Below are 5,317 nucleotides of genomic sequence, written 5' to 3'. Positions count from 1 at the left end.
GCCAAGAGCAAACATAAGGTGATGATTCTCCCAATGGGAGACAAAGTGTGCAGAGACTGGGGGTGGGAGGCTGCGGGTGGGAGGCTGGCAACTCTCAATTGTGCTCGCTGTCTCTCCTCACTCATTCAGACACACATACACATGTGCATACACACTGGTACACACAGACACACACAACCTTTCTCATTTCTTTCTCTCCCACATACAGTGCACTCTTACACTGCACTCATTACCTTTTATATTCTTCTGTGTAAAGGGAGTATGCATAACTAATAAATATTACATAAACCGAAAAGTATTCCTTTGCATTTTTGTAAGTTCAAGTAAAAAGATGATTCTGTAACTCACATAGTGGAGTTACAGGCATGCCTGACTAGCTATAGCCAGACCCTTCCCGCCTCCCGTAGAGAAAAGCTTGCCTGCAATCTCTTTCCAATGGGTTGTCCTGCCAGTAGAGCAGCTCTCTCTTGTCCCAGATGGTGGAAGGAAGTGGTTGGCTCCAGAGTGGTCAAATCTGTTCCCCATTACTCCCCATTGCATTTCCTGTTTTTATGTTTGTGAGTAGGGAACAAACGTGTCGGGATGCCAACAACAGCCATTGCCGCTGGGTATGCCTCGTTAGCATCCAGCGCTAACAAGGTACGTGGCTCTTCCTAGTGAAATGGCCCTGCATCTGTTTGATACAGACAGTCCTGTGCAGTTATATGGCTGCCAACAGTCCAGTCATTTGAAGTTTAAAATCCTTAATGTTGTCAAACTTTGGATGAATCTTCTGTATAGAGCCATGTGTTGAAAGTATGCTTTATGCAATATATTACTAACTTCTATTCACAGATATTTGATGGTTGTTACGTCTGTATGGCTTTGTGCTTCTTTGCTTTCAGATCAGAGATGAAGAGAGAAATCCATATTGACTGCTCTGCATTGACTCAAATCAAGGTAAAATCCAGGATGTATCAAATAAGTTTTGCAACAATCAGACTTGTTTCCCTTCATACACATAGCAGAGGTGAACACATTAAAATAACGGCCCTTGAATGATTCACTGCTTTCAGTAGCCTAATCACTCTTGACATTAAATATTTGAGTTGTCCCTAAAAAAAAGCCACACAGTTACTAAATTGTCAGAAAATAAAATTCTAAACACTACAAAACCTTTGCTTCACCCTGACAGATCATTTTAAAAGAATGTACTTTGGAAGTAGTTTATCAAAGTAAATCTGAAAGCTGAATTTGTCAAAAGCATTCAAATATACCCTCTTGCTTCATATGCATTCTGCGGAATCTGTGAATGCCACTCAATCTCCCCAGTCTACTCCAATTTATATTTTTAACTATGTGCATGCATGCTGAGTATGATCATCCAGATGCCCTGTGGCCATTGGAGTTTGTTAGTAAATGCTTAGAGGCAAGATGCCAGTTTACTCTCAAACTCGAGAAGTCTCCATCTGTCCATCTACAAAGCTGTTCAATAAGGGATACTGTAGCTCTGCCCATGACAGATATGGATCCAACAAACTAGCAATGGCAAGCAAGATGAATCCAACTAACTAGCAATGGCAAGCAAGATGAATCCCCCTAACTAGCAATGGCAAGCAAGATGAATCCCCCTAACTAGCAATGGCAAGCAAGATGAATCCCCCTAACTAGCAATGGCAAGCAAGATGAATCCAACTAACTAGCAATGGCAAGCAAGATTAATCATATTTACAATGAGTGGGTAGATGGGTATCTGTGGTGAAGAGGGAACAGGCATGTACAGTGTAGCCCACCGTCAACCAAACATAGATTTTTTTTGTAACTGGAGGTTCCTCTGTTAAAATATAACATATTGTGAGGTAGTAACCATAATGATGTGTTAGTCTTTCCATTAACAAAGCATGAAGCCATCTGAGTGATTTGGTGTCAACATAAATTACAGTGCCTTCAGAAAATATTAATATCCCTTGACTTATTCCACCTGTTGGAATCCTCTTTGGCAGCGATTACAGCTGTGAGTCTTTCTGGGTACTGCTGGATTGTACAATATTTGTACATTATTATTTTTTTATTCTTCAAGCTCTGTCAAGTTGGAAGTTGATCATTTCTGGACAGCCATTTTCAAGTCACCATAGATTTTCAAGACAATTTAAGTCAACACTGTAACTAGGCCACTCAGGAACATTCAATGTCGTCTTGTTAAGCAACTCCAGTGTATATTTGGCCTTGTGTTTTAGGTTATTGTCCTGCTGAAGGGTGAATTTGTCACTCAGTGTCTGTTGGAAAGCAGACTGAACCAGGTGTTTGCCTGTGCTTTGCGCTATTCCGTAATTATATATATTTTTTAACTCCCTAGTCCTTGCCAATGACAAGCAGGTCATCGGCAGGTAGCCTAGTGGTTAGAGCGTTGGACTAGTAACCGAAAGGTTGTGAGATTGAATCCCCGAGCTGACAAGGTAAAAATCTGTCTTTCTGCCCCTGAACAAGGCAGTTAACCCACTGTTCCTAGGCTGTCATTGAAAATAAGAATTTGTTCTTAACTGACTTGCCTAGTTAAATAAAGGTAAACAAATACCCATAACATGATGCCTTAAGCCTCATTGTGAAATCTCTGAGTGTGTCACGTGTGCTCCCTCTCTGGCCTCTAGGTCACCAGGCTGCTTGTTATGGCGCACATCTATCACCATTGTTACGTGCACCTGTGTGTCATCAGATTCACCTGGACTCTATCACCTCCCTGATTACCTTCCCTAAATATGTCACTCCCTTTGGTTCCTTCCCCAGGTGTTACTGTTTCTGTTCCAGTGTCATGTCAGTGTGTTGTTCATGGTTTCTTGTTTTGTATTACGTTAAAACACTCACTCCCTGAACTTGCTTCCCGACTCTCAAAGCACACGTTGCAGAGTGGTTTCTGTCCTCTCCGGCAACTGAGTTAGGAAGGACTCATTTATCTTTGTAATGACTGTGTGTATTGATACACCATCCAAAGCATAGACTCTCAATGCACACGTTACAGAGTGGTTTCCATCCTCTCCGGCAACTGAGTTAGGAAGGACGCCTTTATCTTTGTCGTCTTTATCTCCAAAGCATAATTAATAACTTCACCATGCTCAAAGGGATATTAAATGTATTTTTTTACCCATCTACCAATACGTGCCCTTAGTTGAGAGGCACTGTAAACCTCCCTGGTCTTTGTGGTTGAATCTGTGTTTGAAATTCACTGCTCGACTCAGGGACCTCACATATAATTGTATGTGTGGGTTACAGAGATGAGGTAGTCATTCAAAAATTATGTTAAACTCAATTATTGCACATAGAGTCCGTGCAACTTATTATGTGACTTGTTAAGCACATTTTTACTCCTGAACTTCTTTGGGCTTGCCAAAACAAAGGGGTTAAATACTTATTAACTTTTTTATAAATTGACATTTCAGTTTTTCATTTGAACATTTCTAAATCCACTTTAACATTATGGGGTATTGTGTGTAGGCCAGTGTCCAAAACATCTACATTTATTCCATTTTAAATTCATGCTGTAACATAACAAAATGTGGAAAAATTCAAGGGATGTGAATACTCTCTGAAGGCACTGTACTAATGGCAAGCATAGATGGGCTCACCTATTCTCAGTACTGATTACATAAACAATCAAAATTAAGATAAAGATAATGCACTGTTTAAGCCAGGAATATACAGCACATAAAAGCTGCACAAATTGGCTACTATAACAAGGGCAATCCCTGCCACAGTGGAGCCAGGATTCGAACCCAAGCCACAATATACTCTGCAAATCACTGCCAACAGTACTTGGTGCTAATAATTTAGGTTTCAATAAAGCAGTAACAATGCTAACTTAACGATCTGCTACACCAGCACCACCACCCAAGCCAACACCTTTCCCCTTTTTGTCACTTTTTGCTGAAGGACATTTGAAAATTATAGATTATGCAGATTCAGTGACGTCAGAATCCCCTTTCCCCAGCACTCTGCTGCCCCTTAGCCAATCCTCCTAACACACGTTGCCTCCACCATCATCTCTCAAATGTCTCCATCTAAGCATAGTTTCCAAGACTATGGTGGATGAATAGGCAATGAGTTTTCTGAGCGGGGCTGGTTGATTTCAGTAGTACAGAGACCCATCTACACATTTCATCAGCTTAACAATCTCAAACTCCCTCTCTGGCTATACTGTATTGTCTTCACTAATGTACTTTTTTTAAAACCCACCATCACCTGCTTCCACTTTTTACCTCTAAATTCATTCTGATTGAATTTTCATGTTCTCAGTTTCCTTACAAGGATGCCACCAGCAGATCACAGGAAATGATTCACTCTCTTTCTGTCCAGATGAGACAGAAAGACGTGGATGAAGGGAGCAGGAAGAAGTGGATGAACTGGGGAGTGAACGAAAGGACTGAGTTGTGTGAAAAACATTATAGCACACTACATGAAACACAGTGCTTGTGTCTGTAAATGACAACTGAAATGAATTTATAAATACATTCTCTTCATGGATGAAATAACTCAAACTTTTCTTCTTTCTTCCTCATTTCCCTTTTCTTTGGAACCTGCCGCTAGGCTGACATGATTATTTTATGTAATGACTTTCTTTGGAGTTGATTTGCGCTGGTGATTGAGCTTCACTTCCTCCAGACCTTATTCTCACAGCATTCTCACTCACCCTAATGGTTGCACTGACGCTTTGCTGCAGACTACTCGTGTTTCTCTTTTCCAGCAGATTTTTAAATGACTCAAACCGGTTCTATTTGATAACAAAATAAGATGTGATCCAGTGCCATTGATTTGTATACTAAGCATTACAGGGAACAGTACACAAAAGTCCACTGTCCATGCCCATGTTTTCTCTGTCTTGATTTTTAAAAGATAAATCTTGTCAAACATTAGAGATGGAGTATAACATTGTGGCCTCGATATGATCTCAACAATTAAAATATATTTTTGTAAATTGGCTTTAAGAAAATGGACCAGTGTTAAGTCACTATCAGCTGAATGCTTCAGTACAGTACTTCTCTTTGTGGTAAACCAGGAGCTGTAAGACACTTCAGGTTCTGCACAATGCATCTATTGTACTCTGAATAAATTCTCTTTCACACCCAGGGCTTGTTCGAGAACAGACAGGTGATCCGTCACGTCACGCGGGAGGGGGGGGGGGGGTGTTCTATAGTTCATGGGGCCTATAAGCTTGGAGACAGGCTGGCCAATGTCCAGACAGTGGGGGAGGGGCAAGGGCATGGAGGAAGCCCAATGTGAGAGAACCCTTTTAGCACAGGACGAATAAATAGAACACGCCAGGGGTAACCCGTGGCAACAAGGACTT

The 5,317-nt window shown here is 41.1% G+C and overlaps 1 long non-coding RNA gene across 1 annotated transcript; it reads left to right on the top strand.

Annotated features, from left to right (window-relative positions):
- Positions 1-560: 560 nt before the first annotated feature.
- Positions 561-4,357, top strand: LOC115164716 (uncharacterized). The gene is made up of 3 exons (XR_003869973.1): positions 561-639; positions 885-939; positions 4,267-4,357. It is a non-coding gene; the product is annotated as an uncharacterized LOC115164716 (long non-coding RNA).
- The last annotated feature ends 960 nt before the right edge of the window (positions 4,358-5,317 follow it).

This window comes from Salmo trutta, chromosome 3 (assembly GCF_901001165.1).
Source record: "Salmo trutta chromosome 3, fSalTru1.1, whole genome shotgun sequence".
Taxonomy (NCBI): Eukaryota; Metazoa; Chordata; class Actinopteri; order Salmoniformes; family Salmonidae; genus Salmo; species Salmo trutta.
This window is presented reverse-complemented; position numbering and strand designations above follow the sequence as displayed.